Genomic DNA, 20,358 nt, shown 5'->3' with positions numbered 1-20,358 from the left:
CTATGCCTGCCTCTTCGTAGGGTACGTGGAACAATCCATCTTCCGCAACTACACTGGCCAACTTTGATCTCCAGCATCTGCAGACCTCACTTTCTCCCCTGACTTATGACTGAACTTATATCTGCCTTTAGCACATATCTGTTAATGCATTTGCTTGATAAAAATATACCTCAGATTTAAAATTAACAATTACTTCAGATACCTTAGTATCACTTCATATAACTTAGTGTCAATTTTTCTTTGTTGTGCCTTGGGATGATTCACTTTGTTAAAGGAACTATACAAGTTCTTATTGCTGAAAACACAGGATGACTCCTTCAGTGTTTTCACACAATTATTCCACTTTGTGTGTTATGGACAATGAGTGCTGAAACATTTTATATTTAAAACAGACAAGCCTCCCTTTTGTTCAAGAGAAGTAACCAGGATTGGATTCAAAATTAATTTTATTTAGCTAAAGAAGCAGCTTTATTGAGGCTGGGACACCACTATCAACAACATAAACTAATAAATAGCAAGCTTGGAAAATAGATATTTATTCATAAACACATGGGTCAAATCTATTATGACATAAAGTACAGGTCATTTATTCCTCTCTGTTCTAACAGAATTACTTTCAATCCCAGATGCAGGTTGAATCATTTTACATTACAATTCCTTCTGTTTCTTAATTACATACAGCCAACAGCACTGAAATAGGCAATTCTGTACATCTAATCTGCACCAATGATTATGCTCCAAATAACTTCCTGGTGATATCTTATCATTGGGTGGCACGGTGGTTAGCACTGCTGCCTCACAGTGCCTGAGACCCGGGTTCAGTTCCCACCTCAGGCAACTGACTGTGTGGAGTTTGCACGTTCTCCCCGTGTCTGCGTGGGTTTCCTCCGGGTGCTCCGGTTTCCTCCCACAGTCCAAAGATGTGCAGGGTCAGGTGAATTGGCCATACTAAATTGCCCGTAGTGTTATTTAAGGAGTAAATGTAGGGGTATGGGTGGGTTTCGCTTCGGCGGGTCGGTGTGGACTTGTTGGGCCGAAGGGCCTGTTTCCACACTGTAATGTAATGTAATCTAATCTAATGTAATCTAATCTAATCATTCAATGTAATACCTGTCCATTTCTCCCTGATTATCTAACATGCCCTTAAATGCACCCATATTATTTTTCCCTTTTAGCTATTCTCTGGATAAAGCTTTTCCTGAATTCCCTATAGATTTATTATATCATGGCCTTTAGTGTTAGTTTCACCGTAAGTAGGAACATCTTCTTGACAATTAATATTCAAACCATCTAATAACGATCTCACTCTGTGTGTCAAAAAGTTACCCCTCAGGTCCCTTTTAAATCTTTCCCCTTTCAACTTAAACCTATGCTCTCTAGTTTTAGACTCCCCTACCCTGGGGAAAAGACTTTGGAAAATGTGGACTATTAATCAGCTGAATTTGTGATTATTTTGGAATTGTACCAGATTCTTGGATCACCAATAAGTGATGAACACAAGATTTTATGTCTATATTTATGAAGCGCACAAGACACAAGAAGACATAAACAAATTTTAATAAGTTACTTGATCAAATTGATGTGGTAACCATGAGACAATTGAAGTGTCTGCCAGTGATCAATCTGATTATTTACTGGAGAATGGATAGAGTTGAGATTTGAATGTATAGCTTCATTTTTTTATGGCAAAGGTATAAATCAGCTGGCCTCACAGTATGTTCTAAAATTTCTAAAATATGCAACTAGTTCAGATCGTGCAAAGTCCTTACGAATTCTGGTGCCACATTGAGTAGGTTCAGAAGCCACCTCAGACCAGTGAGGTGTATATGAAGAGAGTAGGAAGACTATGATGGTTGTCTGGTGATGTTGAGTGACAGCAACCAGCAGCAAGGTAGCCAGGTTATCAAGCAAGAGCAACAGAGAACACGCTTAGCTTTTCTGATGGGTGTACGATCACCAGATCAGGTTGAGTTCTCAAATCTCCAAAGCCTTTCAGTGAAGTTTGAAATGTTGGTCTTGTAAACTCTTCTTTACATACCTGCCTAATCATTAAATTGTCAGTAAGTGTCGACAATGCATATTTGTTTGGGATAGGTTTTTATCCTTGGAAAAAGGGAAAGTTGTATTATGCCTCATGGTCAGTATGGCAGTGTACATTTAGAACAGGTTGAGAGACGTGTGCATGATATTCCTGATATTGACATCGATTTCTCATGATTCGAGAGATAATTTAAGCACATACACATCAGGTAAAATATTCTGCTTGAGGCGACTATCTGTTTTCGATGTATTGGCAATTAATGATGGTACGTGTGCCCTAACAGCGATAGCTATCTGTCAACACTTTTTTAGTACCAGAGAGAACTGGCCTTGGAACTGGGACTAAAGTAAATTTATTTTCAAGGGCAACTGAACTTATTCATTCATTGATTTGTCTCTATAACTGTGAAAGTATTTCATGTTATGAAAACCAAAGAAAAAGGTTTTGTACTGAAAGTCTTGTGTTTACCTCAATTGTAAATAATGATGCAAACCTGGTTGCTTTGCTTTGAGCCCTAGAAGCATACATTTTAGCCCATGAGGCAGATTCTTCCCAGCTCCTGAATGGTGTGGGCATTGACAAATCAATTGGGAAATTAGGCTGAGATCTGCAGAAATTAAATTCAAAAAGTGTGGCGCTGGAGAAGCACCGCAGATCAGGCAGCATCCGAGGAGTGGGAGAATAAGCCCATCATCAGGAGTGTGGTGGGGGGAAGGGGGGATGAGAGATAAATAGGAGGGTGGGGGTGGGGTGGTGGTGAGGTAGGTGGGAAAGGGAATAGGTGGATGCAGGTGGAGAGTCATGGTTATAGGTTGGAGTGGAGGGTGGAGGGGAGAGGTGGGAAGGAAGAGGGAGAGGTAGGACACATCCAGAGAGTGGTGTCAAGTTGGAGGGTTGGATCTGGGATGAACTGGGGGGAGGGGAGATGAGGAAGTTGGTGAAGTTGACATTGATATCGTGTGGTTGTAGGGTCCCAACATGAAATACACATCAGGTACCGGTGAGTCCAGCTCACTGCTTGTTCCTCTGGACGGCTGTCTTGAGCAGCAGTAACCAACATCTCAGGGCCTGCTCTGTAGGCAATGACCACCTACAATCCCCCATTCATCAAGATTAGCTAAAAAGGTACGAACAACATTGGTGCAGCCCTCCAACCTCTGAGTCAGTTTGACCAGTGCCTCCTCCAAACCTACCTGCTTGTGCAATTTGTGTGAAGCTACTGACATGGTGGAGTCTCCTGCTTCCCAGAGTTGAGCAGGCATCTCATCTCTAGCATTTTTCCAAGTGCCAGAGAATGAGTACGTTTCTTCCATGGTCTGCTGCAGGGACGTGGCGATGATGCACTCACCAGCAAGTACTCCTGGTTCTAATCCAGCTAAAATACCCACTGAGGTGGCAGTATCGAAGCTGATGGAATGTGCAGGAAGCATTCCTGCTGGTATATCTTCCAGGAATCCATGGTTCCTCAGGAGTGGAAAAGGGGGTGTCCCGTGGGGTCACCTTCTTGACAGCAAGAACCGAATATACAGTAAAAGAGAGAGTGCTGTAGCCAAAGGGTAGAAACCTTGGCACATTAAGGCTTATATCCCAGTGGCAGTAATGGAAGAGCAGCACAGCAAGGAACAACAATTCTTACACAAACATGAAGGTTTCAGTGTCCCCACAGAAATGGCCATGTTCCTTCCCTGCCGGTACCACAATCCTCTCCACAAAGGATGTGAGAAGACAAATGGTGGGCACTGTCTTGATTCTCTCCCCCAATTCTGGGCTGTATTTCTCCGACAGAGAGGCAAAAGGAAGGATTGAGAGAGTCGGAAATGACTGGCTTGGCTGTTACAACTGGTACATATGGATGAAAGGTGTTGAGATGTCCTGGGTGAGTGTGTAGGGATGGCAGAGGCCACACATGGCTGTGGGAAGATTGGAGTGGGTGAGAGGGAAGATGCTGCCTGCAATGGTGAGAATGCTAGATTGTGAGCTGTACTGTGGGTACAGTAACAAGGATACAGTGAGGTAACAGAGTGAGGATACTGTCACTTACCCTCACAGAGCAGAGAGGGCCATTCACCTTATTGTGTCACTGCTAAGTCTTTCTCCATTCCAATGGAAGGGTATTGACCTGGCTGGCAAATCTGGGCCAGGCTGGCACTGTCTGTTGGCATTGTCTGTTCTGCCAATCTAGAGAGTCCTTCATTGAAACACCCCAACCACCAATACCTCCAGGACCCTGTTGGCAAATCGGGATGCTAACTTGCTTCGATACACTCCTGAGCAAGTGGCCTGAGAAACAGTGGATGCATTGGTGGTCATCTTCCAGATTACAGAAACTGAGATAGTTCTTGCAGATTGGAGGGTCGTTAATGTAACTCCTCTATTTAAAAAGGGGAGGCAGAGAGAAAACCAGGAATTATAGACCAGTCAGGCAGACTGGCGAAATGGGGAAAACACTAGAGTCCATCATAAAAGAATTAATTAAAAACCAAAAGAACTGCGGATGCTGTAAATCAGAAACAAAACCAGAAGTTGCTGGAAAAGCTCAGCAGGTCAGGCAGCATCTGTGCAGAGAAATCATAGTTAACATTTCAAGTCCGCTGATCTTTCCTCAGCATAAAAGAATTAATGGTTGAGCCCTTAGCAAACAGTGGCAGAATTGGACAGAGTCAGCATAGATTTACGACAGAGAAATCATGCTTGACTGGTCTATTGGAATTCTACACAGATGTAACTAGTAGAGTTAATGAGGGCAAACCATTGGATTTGGATTATTTTGACTTTCAGAAGGGTTTCAGCAAAGTTCACATAAGACACATTAGTGTTTTACATCAAAGCACATGGGAGTAGTATATTGAGATGGTTAGAAAACTGATTGGCAGATAGGAAACAAAGAGTAGGAATAAATGGGTCTTTTTCTGAATGATAGGCAGTGACTAGTGGAGTTTCACAGGGATCAGTGCTAGGACACCAGCTACTTACAATCTGCATTAATGATTTAGATGAGGGAACTAAATGTATATTTCCAAGTTTGTATAAAACACAAAGCTAGGTGGGAGTTTGAACTATGAGGGGAATGCAGAAATGCTTCAGTGTGATTTGGACAGATTGAGTGAGTTGACAAGTACATGGCAGATGCTGTACCATGTGGATAAGTGTGAGGTTATTCATTTCAGAAGCAAAAGTTAAAAGGCAATTACTATGTGAATGGCTGTACATTGAAAGAGGGATATGTCAAATGAGAGCTGGTTGTCCTCATGCACCAGTCACTGAAGGGAAGAATGCAGGAGCCACACACAGTGAAGAAGGCAAGTGGTCTGTTGGCCTTCACAGAGGGAGGATTTAAGATGTTTTGCTGCAATTGTACAAGGTCTTGATGAGACATTCATGTTAGTGAGGGCGTTCAGTGGGAAAAGAGGTTGAATTAATTAGGATTATATATGTTGAGTTGAGAAGAATGAGAGAGGATTGCACTGAAGGTCATAAGATTCCAACAGGACTAAACAGGGTGGATGCAGGAAGGATGTTCACAATGGTGGGGAGTTCAGAACTAGTTATAGTCTAAGGATAACCATTTAGGACTGAGATGAGGAGAAATTTCTTTACCCAGAGAGCAGTCAGCCTGTGGAATTCAGTACTGCAGAAAGCAATCAAGGCTAAAGCACTAAATAAAAATCAAAAGGACTGCAGACACTGAAAATCAGAAACAAAAACAGAAATTGCTGGAATAGCTCAGCAGGTCTGGCAGTATCTGTGGAGGGAAATCAGAGTTTCAGGTTCAGTGACTCTTCCTCAGAACTGTCAGATGTTGCCAAGGCTAAAGCATTGAATGATTTCAAGAAGGAATTCAATAAAACACTTGGAGTTTAAAGGATCAAAGGATACGGGGGGGGGGGGGGGGGGAAGGCAGGAACAGGTAATTGAGTTGGAAGTTTAACCATGATCATAATGATTGGTGGAGCAAGCTTGAAGGGTGGAATAGTCTATTCCTGCTCCTATTTTCTATGCTTTTATGTAAACATTCAGATGATGGATGAAGGGCTTATGCCCTAAACATTGACTCTCCTGCTCCTCGAATGCTGCCTGACCTGCTGTGCTTTTCCAGCATGTCACTCTTGACTCTGATCTCAGCATGTGCAGTCCTCACTTTCTTCTTCTCCATTCAGATGATGGAACCAAGTAGTGCAGCTCCAGACTGACAGTACTTGACCTGGTGGACAATTATATCTGAAATATACAGCAGTGCTGGCAATTCTCAGAGAACCTGGCAATGGTGAGTAAGTCTACCTCTGGCGAGATGGAGATATGATGAGCAAGGTGTTATAGAAGTACACAGGTAATAAGGCAGGTTTCAGAAAATAATGTGAGTAACCTCGCTAGGGCTTAAGGAGAGAAAGCCTCCACGAAACTGGCCATGATTGACACTTAGTCAATCTCTGGCTAAGATAAACACACAGCCCATTGTGTTTATGTTGGCTCCTTGAAAGAGCTATCCAATCAATCCTGTTTTGCTTCTTTATATTGATCATTTTGTTTGATACATATCTCTCACATATAGGGTACATAAAAATTCAGGCAGCTCAATCACTTCCGCTACTTAACAAAATAAACATTAAACTGTGGCAAGATCTTAAGTGTAAAATGTAAGTTTTGAAATGTTATCCCCTTTTTAGAAATGGCAATTGGTAGAATGACAATAACACTTGTAAACTGCATTATTCATAGCCCCTTTCATATTTTCTTCAGTGGTATAACACTGCAGGGTATTGGAGTTGCAATACATCTCTGCTTCATAAAGCAGCACATAGTAATCCTGCCAAGTTATTTAAATGTATTTATGAGAAGATTGCTAGCTCTCACTATTATAGACTGTCTAACATTCATTGACTATTGTAACTTCACATTTTAGATTCTCAAACAACACTCTGACTTTGCATCAGCTCACCTTAAATACTAAAGTGTTCCTTCATACCCTTTATTATTTTGTTCAGTTGTGTGAGGTGAAGACAGAATATTGTCCATCGCAGGGCATTCATAAGTTGTAGCAGTGTTATAAAAACCGTGTTGATCCCATAATCTACCTGCTCTGCCTGCTGCTTAGCTCATCAAGTACATGAATACAAATTCCTGTAACAAGATGGCATCTTGCACACTTCCTATTAAAAGTATGTGATCATATCTCAGATGATTTTTTTGCACATTAGAAGTCTGGGTATTGCATAAAATAAAGGTACAACAGTATCCAGTTTAACTACGTATTCTAATTGGACTCAAACTTAAAAATTGTTCAGCTCCCTGCAGGTTTCAACTCATGGACATCACAAACACACTGCCAACTGGGTGAGGGTTGAAAATAGTCCTATTGTTCCTCACAATAATTGCCTGCTTTATCTAATTGAGCTTCACCAATGTTCCATGTCTAATTTCGTTTTAAGATTAATCAGAAAAAGTTACAAAGCTTCCAAATGGCTGCTCACATCATATGGGTCTCGTTAGTCCATTGAAGGTTACTTTATTGATGGCTTCCATTGGAAGAAAATCCATTGAGACATTTTACACTACCACTTGCTTTGAATCCCACTTGAAGTTGAATTTCGCTTCTTACCCTCTTGTGTCAGAACACTTCATTTGAATTTGTCTTTTCACCAAAACTGCTTTGTGCTAATTTGCAAGCTTTCTTCAGAAGGTTACAATTGTATACTTTCTTTTCAGTTATTGTGACATAGTTTATGTCAAGTACAAAAAGCCATTTGTGCTTCAGCCCGGTGGGAAATTACAGTGAAAAAATGCTTGGAATGAACATAATGTTGGACTGGAGTTCTATTTTGACAGGCACAAGAGACTAGAATGTGTCATTCTGGTTTTACCTTCTGTAATACTGGGAGTCAAAGAACCAGCTAGTACGGTTGTAGGATAAGATTTTGGGATCTGAAAATCCAGGCACCCTCATCGTCCCTGGAGCTCAGGCTGATTTCTGAAAGCTGTGAAACCCAGTCTATTCTTGTACTACTTTTGTGCTAATTGGTGTGGCCTAGCGGACTGTTGTCTGAGATCTGATTGCGGTCCATAACAATAATAAGATAAAATATGTAGGTAGTCATTTTTTGTGCGAAAAATCCTTTGTTTTCATCAACTCCTCCCATTCTAAACTCTTGTTTCTCCACACCCACCTCTCCAGTCAAAAAACTAAAAGCCCACCCCAAGCTCAACAGCAAAAGTCTCCCATCAACTCAATACCTAAAGTCTTCCCCACCCTAGTTAACAGCTCTCTACCCTCTTCCCCATAGTTTTCAGTCTTGGGACACACCAAGTGGAGCCATTAAAATGGGATCAAACTGGGGAAAAATGGTTTGGAAAGCACAGCTGGAAGTTTGCTTATTTCTTTCTCCTCCTTCCTTTTCATTCATAATGAAAGCTTGGTTTTGCACTTCTATTGACATTTCCATTGGCATTGCATTCTGTAACACTGATGCTCTGTGGTCACGCTCTTCTGGGAGAGCCTTAAGTCTTCACTGAGGTGTTCATCTATACTTTTGAGGTTTCTATGTGTTAACAGATGTACAGCATCAACTAGCAACAATCTCAGTTCGCAAAAGATGTTCAAACACCAGGGTAAACATTCAGCTCACTGCCTGGAATGTAAAACTGATGATACTGATAGAGTGCCCAAAATGCTAATCATCTGACATCCATTTCCATAAGAACATGTTCTGATTGATACACTGTTCTTGTTTTATGTTGGATTACAAGCTGAAAAATTAATCAATGTGTTTCATGATGGCTTTTGGAATTTGTTCCAATATAAAGTTGTGTGCAGATTGATGAATGACACAATTATTAATAAGAAACTAATTGCATTGAACAGCCATATCTATTCTTTCACTGACAAAACAGAGGTTTGGTCAAATTGTTAAGTTCCAACTTCAGTTATTCCAAATTTTCAGTCCCTGCTGAGTGGTGACCAGTGGTGCCTGAACTTTCCACACCAGCAGTTAATGACAGCTCATGAATCAAAGGTATTTTTTCTCACCCTGCCAGTGCAGACCCATATGTCCTAGAAGCACATTGAGGATGCACAGCTGTCATGTTTCCAACCTAATGCCACAAGTGACTGAAAATCAGTCTGTAAGCTTGTATCTTCATTAGGTGCAAAGAGCAACAGATCAGGTATAAAGCAGCGAATGTCGAAACAGTTTTGGTCTCCAAAATTGCAGGTTTTGCTCTCATCGGGGAGTTGTTCAATCAGCTGGTTTAACTTCAGTTATAATAAGGCAGAGCCCCGTGTAATGGAAGCATTTTTATCTTTATGTCGGAGCATATTATAACTGTCTTACAGGAGGCCCATTGAGATTAACATAATGTTCTCTCTTAATGCTACCAAAGTATCAAATCATTTTCAAGAGTATAGATCCTTGAAAGCATGCCTTAGGTCTGTGTAAACTCAATTTCTTCAAAAGGGTGAAGGGTATCACCCATGTACAGGACAATCTCTGAATGATTCAAATCTCCTCTATTACCATTAGGACGTGTTTAATTAAGCAGCAGAAGAAAATGAAGGAGCAATCTGAACAAATTCCCTCATCTTTGATCTGATTCAGTACATTAAGACCCTTACAATGATATCCCTACAGTCTATCCTTGTCCCCAGAAAATATACCTGATATGTGCAGGTAAAATTATCCAAATATCAGGCATTTCACATGGAGCCATAACAACTTAGGTTCCTTGAAGATGGGCCTGAGATCACTAAGGTTGTTATCTTTCTAGAATGTCTGAAAGCTTGCCATAGTTATTTGATTCTAAGCATCTTTGTTTTATTGTTCCCAAGTTCAAATCTTCCAGAATTATTCAGGAGCCAGTAAGAGCAAGTTTCTCAGGCTGGAGAAATGTGGTAAGGCCCCTGTCATTCATGATTTCCATGATGATAGGGACAGGATCTTGAGGAGCAATGGCCCAAGTCTCCAACAACATGCAAACAGCAAGTACCCACTACTGGAACATATTGGAAAACTGTAAACGTATTGCCTGTAATGTTCTGTCCTTTGTGTCAAAAACTCAAAAATGTGGATTAGATTACTTACGGTGTGGATACAGGCCCTTCAGCCCAACAAGTCCACACCGACCCACTGAAGCACAACCCACCCAGTCCCATTCCCTTACATTTACCCCTTCACCTAACACTACGGGCAATTCACCTAACCAGCACATTTTTGGACTTTGGGAGGAAACCGGAGTATCCAGAGGAAACCCATGCAGACACGGAGAGAACGTGCAAACTCCACACAGTCAGTCACCTGAGGTGGGAATTGAACCCAGGTCTCTGGCGCTGTGAAGCAGCAGTGCTAACCACCGTGCCGCCCACAAGTAATATGCCTTGGTGGTGACACTATAAAATAGATCACAATATTCACATTTAGATTAGATTAGATTACTTACAGTGTGGAAACAGGCCCTTCGGCCCAACAAGTCCACACCGACCCACCGAAGCGTAACCCACCCAGACCCATTCCCCTATATTTACCCCTTCATCTAACACTACGGGCAATTTAGCATGGCCAATTTGCCTAACCTGCACATTTTTTGGATTGTGGGAGGAAACCGGAGCACCCGGAGGAAACCCACGCAGACACGGGGAGAACATGCAAACTCCACACAGTCAGTCGCCTGAGGCGGGAATTGAACCCGGGTCTCTGGCGCTGTGAGGCAACAGTGCTAACCACTGTGCCACCGTGATGCCAAACTGTAAATTGTGTTGAAACTTGTGAAAAATTTCTGGAGAACAAATGTAATGAAATTGGATTTACAGATGAAGTTCAATTATTGTGCAAAAACAAAACAATGAATTTATATTAGCAAGTTTTGAGAAGATTTGTAGTTCAGGTTGATGATATGGAAGTAAGTTAGCTTGCTGAGCTGGAGAGAGCTAACCTTCATCCATGAATTTATATATATTAGTAGTCAAAGAAAGCAAAATCATCTTAAATTTTAAATGGAGTAGAGGAGCAGAAGTCATTTGGTTTACAAATATATAGTTTGTTGAGGTGGCAACAGAATACCTAAGGTAAATTGAATCCACAAACATAATTTTTAATTTCACATCTAGATGCATTGACTACAAAAGGAAAGGGGGTAATGTTGCACTTGTATGAAACCTTAGAAAACACTGTTTTGAATAATCTATTCTCGGGAATGTATAAGTACAATTAAAAGAAGGTGAAGGAGCTTAAGTTCCAAAGGAGATTTATAAAATTGATGTTTTGTTCATTGGAATTGACAAAATTGAGGGTTGACCTGAACATGTCCTTCAAGATTGTAAAGTTAAAGAGTGATAGATTGTTTTCATTGGAAAGTGGATGGCAACAGGTACAGGTTTAAGGTAATAACAGAATGAATTGGAGGGAAGAATAGAAAAAAAATCTTTACACTGAAACATAATTAGAATATGAAGTTCTCGGTCACAAGCTGCTGCTGAAGTAAGTCCACTAATCCATTTTACAAGTAATTATATATTTGCTTGCAAAAGATAAACATTAAAGAGTATGAGAAATAAGTCGGAGTGTGAGATAAACCGAGGCGACTCATGGAGAAAGGTGCAGGCACAGCCTTTTGGGGATGCCAACCTGTTTGTGTCCAGTAATATTACACGCTTCTATTTTCCCATTATTAAAAAATTGTTTACTGGAGTGTTAGCAGATTTGTGGTTCTATTAACTTGATTGCTGGAGTTCTGTGCTTCCAAACTCTGGATTTCATCTGGATTTCATGAATCCAGTTAGGTTTGAAGTTAGTCCGGAGCTTATTACTCCAATAAACCTTGGCTTACTTCAAGTCACCTAAAAAGTGCTACAGAACGCTTAAACCTATGATATTAATTTTCTGCTAGTTCAGAACCATAGAATCATGGCAACATTTTAACTGTAAGTCAAAAATAGTGATGAGTTTAACTTTCTATCTCTCTCATCCCATTATATAGTACTTCTGACTTGAGGGGTTATTGGTAGATTCTTTTCTTTTTGTCTTTGTTCAATAATTTCCCTGATGATGTAAGTTAGAGTCATTACCTACGCGAGCTGCAACATGGATAATTGCTCCCACAAATACAGTTTGATGGAATAGTTTGCTACTTTCTTCTAACCTCTGGTCTCTATGAAAAGTTAAATATGAGGCTCTGCCAAATTGTCACCGTAACATTGATGGCTTAATTGTAAATCACTATCATCAATCTTGAAGGTCTGCAGGAGTCAAGATAAGATCCCGAAGGAAATCTTGATGGGTTAATTCCTTTCAGAATAAAATTCAACTTCACTGTCTGTTTAGTTTCACCCAACGATGAAAATGTTCTCTTTTCTTTTAGAGTAAGTCAGATGAATATCCCAATAACATATTGATGCCTTGCGATTTAGTTTTGGAGCCACAAGGTCATGCTGCAGCTGTGCAAAACTCTGGTGCACCCACACTTGGAGTATTACGTACAGTTCTGATCAACGTATTATAGGAAGGATGTGGAAGCTTTGAAAAGGGTTCAGAGGTGATTTACTAAGATGTTACCTGGTATGGATGGAAGATCTTATGAGGAAAGGCTGAGGGACTTGAGGCTGTTTTCATTAGCGATAAGAAGGTGGAGAGGTGACTTAATTGAGACATATAAGATAATCAGAGGGTTACATAAGGTGGACAGGGAGAGCCTTTTTCCTCAGATGGTGATAGCTAGCATGAGGGGACATAGCTTTAAAATTGAGGGGTGATTGATATCAGACAGATGTCAGAGGTAGTCTCTTTACTCAGAGAGTAGTCGGGGCATGGAACACCCTGCCTGCAGCAGTAGTAGACTCACCAACTTTAAGGGCATTTAAATGGTCATTAAATAAACATATGGATGAAAATGGAATAGTGTAGGATAGATGGGCTTCAGATTGGTTCCACAGGTTGATGCAACATCGAGGGCCAAAGGGCCTATACTGCGCTGTAACATTTTATAAGAACAAAGAAAATTTACAGCCCAGGAACAGGCCCTTTGGCCCTCCAAGCCTGTGCTGATCCAAATCCACTATCTGAACCTATCACCTAATTCCTAAGGACCAGTATCCCTCTGCTCTCCATCTACTCATGCATCTGTCCAGACACACCTTAAATGAATTTACCGTGCCTGCCTCTACGATCTCTGCTGGCAACCCATTCCAGGCGCCTACCACCCTCTGTGTAAAGTACTTTCCATGTGTATCCCCTTTAAACTTTTCTCCTCTCACCTTAAATGCGTGACCTCTCGTTATTGAACACTCACCCTTGGAAAAAGCTTACCTCTATCCATCCTGTCTATCCCCTTCATGATTTTGTAGATCTCAATCAGGTCCCCCCTCAATCTCCTTTTTTCTAATGAAAACAATTCTAACCTACTCAACCTGTCTTCATAGCTAGCACCTTCCATACCAGACAACATCCTTGTAAACCTTCTCTGCATCCTCTCCAAAGCGTCTAAATCCTTTTGGTAATGTGGCGACCAGAACTGTACACAGTATTCTAAATGCAGCCGAACCAAGTCTTATACAATTTTAAGATGACCTGACAGCTCTTATATTCAATACCTCGTCTGATGAAAGCAAGCATACCATGTGCCTTCTTGACCACTCTATCCACCTGTGCAGCCACCTTCAGGATACAATGGACTTGATCTCTCTGCTCATCAACTTTTCCCAAGGCTCTTCCATTTACATATTAGTTCACTCTAGAGTAAGGCCTTCCAAAATGCATCACCTCACAGTTGCCTGGATTGAACTCCATCTGCCACTTCTCCGCCCAGCTCTCCAGTCTATTTATATTCTCCTGTATTCTTTGACAGTCCCCTATACTTTCTGCTACTCCACCAATCTTCATGTCATCTGTAAACTTACTGATTAGACCACCAATGCCCTCTTCCAGATCATTTATGTATATCACAAACAACAGTGACCCCAGCACTGATTCCTGTGGAATTCTACTGATCACCTTTCTTCATTTCGAGAAACTCCCTTCAACAACTACTCTCTGTCTCCTGTTGCTCAACCAGTTCTTTATCCACCTAGCTAGAACACCCTGCACACCATGTGACTTCATTTTCTCCATTAGTTTACCATGGGGAATCTTATCAAATGCCTTACTAAAGTCCATGTGTATGACATCTACAGCCTTTTCTTCATCTATCAACTTGGTCATTTCCTCAAAGAACTCTATCAAGTTGATAAGGCACAATCTCCCCCACATAGAACCATGTTGCCTATCATTGATAAGCCCATTCTCTTCCAAATATAAATAGATCCTATCCCTCAATGTCTTCTCTTGCAACTTTCCCACCACTGATGTCAGGCTCACTGGTCTGTAGTTACCTGGAATATTCCTACTACCCTTCTTGAAGAGAGGAACAACTCTCTAGTCTTCTGGCACTTCACCTGTATTTAAGGATGCCACAAAGATATCTGTCAGGGCCCCAGCTATTTTCTCTCTCGCCTCCCTCAGCAACCTGGGGTAGATCCCATTTGGTCCTGGGGATTTGTCCACCTTAATATCCTTTAGCCTACCCAACACATCCTCCCTCCTTATGTCAATGTCAATGTGATCCAGAGTAAACAAACTTCCATCTCTAATCTCAACATTCATCATGCTCCTCTCCTCAGTGAACACTGATGCAAAGCAATCGTTGAGAATCTCACCCATTTTCTTAGAACACACAACCTTCCTTCCTTATCCTTTAATGGACCAATCCTTTCTCTAGTTACCCTCTTGCTTCTTATATGTGAATAAAAGGCCTTGGGAATTCTCCTTAATTTTGCTTGCTGAAGTTATTTCATGACCCCTTTTAGCCCGCTTGATTACTCGTTTAAGATTTATCCTACTCTCCCGATATTTCTCCAAAGCCTGTTCTGTTCTGAGCTGCCTGGACCTTATGTTTGCATTCCTTTCCTTCTTGGCTAGTTGTCCAATTTCTCTTATCATCCACGGTCCATGAACCTTGCCTTTCCTATCCCTTGTTTTCAAAGGGACATGCCTATCCTGCACTATCTTCCACCTATCTTTGAAAGCCTCCCACATATCAAATGTGGACTTCCCTTCAAATAGCTGCTGCCAATCCACATTTCCCTGCTCCTGCCGAATGTTGATATAATTGGCCTTGGCCCAGTTTAGTACTCATCCATTAGGACCATGCTCATCTTTGTCTATGAGTATTCTAAAACTTACAGAATTCTGATTACTATTCTCAAAGAAATCCCTCACTGCAACTTCTACCGCCTGGCCTGGCTCATTCCCCAACACCAGGTCCAATATGGCCCCTTACCTTGTCGGACATTGACATACTGCTCTAGAAAACTCTCCTGGATGCTCCTTACAAATTCTGCTCCATACAGACCTCTGTCACTAAATGTTGGGAAAAATAAAATCTCTCATCACCACCATCCTGTTGCCTCTACATCTTTCCATAATCAGTTTACCTATTTGTTCCTCTACCTCACATTCACTGTTGGGAAGCCTGTATTTCAGCCCCAACAATGTAACTGCACCCTTCTTATTTCTCAGTTCTACCCATAATGCCTCACTGCTCAAGCCCTCCATAGTGTCCTCCTTTAGCACAGCCGTGATATCATTCTTGACCAGCAATGCAACTCCTCCCCCACTTTTACTTCCCTCCCTGTCCTGTCTGAAGTATCTATATCCTGAAACATTTAGTTGCCAATCATGCCCTTCATTCAACCAAATCACATCATACTCCCAGACACCAATTAAAGCTCTACGTTCATCTGCCTTACCCATATACTCCTTGCATTAAAGCATATGCACTTCAAACCACCAGTTCCTTTGCATTCATCTGCTCTCGGCCTACTCTTCCCTTTGGTAATGCTAACTTCATGATCCTGTTCCTTACAATCTCTAGTTTCCACCTCACTGTCTATAAGTCTTTTCTTCTGGTTCCCAGGCCCCTGCCACATTCGTTTAAACCTTCCCCAACAGCAGTAGCAATAACTCCCCCAAGGACATTAATTCCAGTCTGGTTCAGGTGTACATCCAATTTAGAATTGTCCCATGTTCCCCAGAACCGGTCCCAACATCCAACAAATCTGAATCCCTCCCTCCTACACCATCCTTCAAGCCACATGTTCATCCTGCCTATTGTTTCATTTCTACACTGGCTAGCACGTGAGATCACTACCTTTGAGGTCCTCCCCTTTAACTTCTCTCCTAGATCCCTGAATACTGCTTTCAGGATCTCATTCTCATTTATTACTTATATCGTTGGTGCCTTAATGCATCAAGACAACTGGCTGTTCACCCTCCCCTTTCAGAATGCTCTGCAGCCGATAGGTGACATCCTGACCCAAACACCTGGGAGGCAACATACCATCCGGGAATCCCGTTTTCAGCTACAGAACCACCTATCTACTCCCTTACAATAGAATCCCCTATGACTATGGCCCGACAAGTCTTTTTCCCGCCGTTTTGAACAGCAGTACCCGCCACAGTGCCATGATCCTGGCAACTGCTGCCCTCCTGTGGTGAGTCATCTCCCCCAACAGTATCCAAAATGGTATACCTGTTTTGGAAGGAGATGACCGCAGGGGACACCTGCACTGCCTTCCTACTCTTTGTCTGCCTTTTGGTCACCCATTCAACAATTCTCATCTGTGGTGTGACTAATTCATTCAACGTGCTATCCACGACCTCCTCAGCATTGCAGATGCCCAACAGTGAGTCCATCCACAGCTCCAGAGCCCTGCGGTTCTACTCCATATGATCAAACAAGAGTTGCAGCTAGTCACACTTCTTGCAAGTGTAAAAGCCAGGAACGTCAACCATATCTCTGAGCTCTCACAACAAGCAAGAGACACATAGTACGGGTCTGATGTGCCCTGCCATTGTAAGCCTTAGCTTAAGCTTTAACTAAACTAACTAATACCAAACAATGCACTTAAATATATATAAGAAAAAAAACTTACCTTACAGAGTCCTTTTCTCCTGGTTAGAGGAGGGGGGCAGGAGGGAGGTGCTACACATGTAGTATCTCAGGTTTACCCGCTGCTTAAATATATACTAAGTCCTTACCCTCCCGGCCACCTCCTGGTCCCACCACCATCTCTGCTCTGACACCCACTGTTCCCGGACAGGAAAAAGGTTGTGGGTTTTGAAGGTAAGTATTTATACTGTTCGCTTACCTTCCCAGCAACTTCCTAGTCCCAACGTCACCTTTGCTCTGTCTCCCGCTGCTCCCAGACAGGAAAAAGGACAAAACCTGTAGGAGTTTTTAGAACAAATCTCATACCTCCTCACACGGGACATTCTATGTTCTATGTTCTTAAACAAAATACTTGTTCCAATTCTCAGACTTTTTTCTGGGTCATGTATATCAGACTGGCAAGATATAACTCCAAGTCTGCCATCCTTTTAGCTCTTCCCATGAGCCTACTCAGACATGTCCTTTGAGATCCAGGACATGAGAGTTCTCTTTCTAGAAAAAAGTACAAATAACCTCTTTTCATTCATTCATCCATTATTAAATTTACATCTAATTTTACCATTAGTTTTAGCATAGAGACTGTTGTTCTACTGTTGTTTATCTCTTTCTGAACATCTTGCACAAACAGTTACAGTGTCAGAGCTAAAGCCTCTCCATATTAGTCAGCTCATGAAAAGTCTCAGCCATATGCAGTCTGGCTTTTTGAGCACTTAGTGTCAGGCAAAGTCTGTCCAGTCCAATGAGCTTGCTCAAACAAGGCAGCCACGCAGGCGGATCCCCGTATCTGACTTGGGCAGGAAAGCTGGCAGAACCCAATCAGGCCCAGATATTGAATGCTTTCGAGAAGAAACTAGTTCTTAATGCTAAAGGGTTTAAAGTGTTTGGGTAGAACATAAGAATACTGAGTTGGATAATCAGCCAACTGATTATGATTCTATTGACTGATGGAGCAGGCCCAAAGGAGAGAATGGCCAACTTTTCTATGTTTTAATTTTTCCATGATTCTGATAAGGGGCTTATTCGAAAAAGCCATCTTTTGTGGTTATGTCTTTGTCTGTGGCAGCCTTTGGTGAAAAGCTATCACATCTGCGCATTGTCCTAGTTGTGATGAAAATTTAGGGACTTAATAGTAAGTGAGTAGCTGAGTGTTGTAACTCCTATTATGTTTTGAGTGTGAGAGGTGGAACTATTGTAGTGCAAGTGGGGCTACGCTAGTAGCTGCAATGAGCTGACAGGAATGGTTTGCATGCGGTGTCTAATGGAAATGCACAATACCCAACATCCTGTGTGACAGTCTTCTGTAGTAGCATTCTTACAATGTTAGCTCACATTCATGGGAGCATGAGGCAGTGAGAAGACACTGGTACCAAACACTGTTGGAGCACATCAGATTTTTAAAAATTCTCTTGTATAATTGGAGCTAGGTTCTGTTGATCAGTCTACTCACGGTGATGTCTGCAATCAGCACATCCAGGCTGTCTTTGTCAATCAGGATAGCTTTTTGCAGTCATTCATATGGAAAGGAACTTTCTTCTCTCCTGCACAGCCTTCAGGAAAACCTCAGGAATAACGCTAAAGTTTGCCAGGTCTCTGAGGTCACATTGACAGAGCCATGTTGTAATACAGTTGAATTCATTAATAGATAAGAATTCTATTCAATCAATGTCTAACTCACCTTTGATCATCACTGACAAACCTTAGAAGTCTGCAGAAGATATTTTGGAAGTTGTCATCAGGCCTATATTCTTTATGACTTTCAAATTCCTGCCTGACTCCAGGTATCAAATGCCTTGCTAGGAGACAAAGTTTACCCTCTCCAACCATGGTTTTCGACTTCTTTATAGAATGTTGTGACTAAGGTGAAGCTCAGATACAATGTAGCACAGAGGGTCATCACTGAATAGACATTAGAGCTCCTCATGATGCAATTTTGACCAATGGATTACTCTGGGGGGACTTGTAATATAGAGTGCAGGAAGAGTGTGCCTCATAACCCTGACAAGCTGTACTCTGCAAAATTGGAGTAACCAAAGAGGGGATATTATGGACATGGAGGAGTTGGGAGAGCAGCAGCAGTGTTCCAAGGAAGAGGATAAGGACACTGACCAGGAAGAAGCCTTGCCAATGCATCTTCTTGTGGTATCTTCCTCAGTGGCAGCAGAGTGCTAATAGGGGAGACCCTAGCCTGTTTCAGGTGGAGGCTTTGTGGGTGCTGCTAGTGCCTGCTTAGGAGGAAAGAGGCCATTCATTGGGTAATGGGGATAGAACTTTAAGCATCATAAGAATACCTTCACAGTTGTGGAAATGGGAGAGCAGCACAAAGAAGGTTATTTGGTTGCAGCAACACAGAGGTTTTGTCATCTCTACACAAGCAGTCATGGTCTTTTGCTGCTATCCCAAGGATCCTCTCTGCACAGGGGTGACCACACAAATACCAGGCACCCCTGCCAAGCATCTTTGCTCTCTCAGCCCTGTTGTGCAACACTCCCTTCTGCACTTAAACAAAGTGTGGACTGAGTGAGATGAAAGTGGATGGAAGAGCTGTTAGTGGGGGTTCAGGAGCAGGAGGGGGTTGCAGTGTCCCCATTGAGTATGGAAAAAACACAGAAGGCAGGAAGGGTTGATCGGTTACAAGAATAAAGTAGATGAGAGCATTTGAGTGGAGCTACTGCAAGCAATAGTGATGGTGGTAAAACCTCACTTGATGTGAGTTGGATGCTATGGAAGCTGTGGAGTGAATGCCAGGTATTAGAGAGAAAATGATAGCACTCATCCCAGAGGATCATTAAACTTTTTATGGTATGACTAGGTGTTTCTTTTCATTCAGGCACAATACGAATCAGGTAGCTACCTTCATCCAAACTAAGTTAAAGATCACGCAACACTAGGTTATAGCCCAACAGATTTATTTGGAAGTACAAACTTTCGGAGTGCTGCTCCTTCATCAGGTAGCTTCATCATCCAGATAGGCTGTGTCTGGTGGCATGGCCTCCTTTGCTAATTTGAAGGAAAGAGTGCTTCCCTTCTCTCAACCAACCCCACCACCTGGACCGCCAGGTTTCTGTTGGAGATATGGGACACCAGTTTCCATTTCTGAGCCCTTTACCTAATGGTGACTCCTGAGTATCACATTGTAAGGGGTAGGTCCAAACTTTAGGCATTTGAACTGACGTGCAGCTGGTTTTACTTTGAAGGTGTGACCGTCAGTAGGCCCCAGCAGCAAACACTTTGCTCTCTTCAACCAAACAACTGAATTGAAAGGATGCTGTTATAACTAATAAATACAACAATAGTTACCAAAGTGAGCAGCGAAGATTAACTTGAGGAAAGTCACCACTGATCACGGCAGG

The sequence above is a fragment of the Chiloscyllium plagiosum genome, chromosome 15 (genome assembly GCF_004010195.1).
Source record: "Chiloscyllium plagiosum isolate BGI_BamShark_2017 chromosome 15, ASM401019v2, whole genome shotgun sequence".
NCBI lineage: Eukaryota > Metazoa > Chordata > Chondrichthyes > Orectolobiformes > Hemiscylliidae > Chiloscyllium > Chiloscyllium plagiosum.
The sequence above is the reverse complement of the archived record's forward strand: the minus strand, read 5'-3'. Positions refer to the sequence as shown.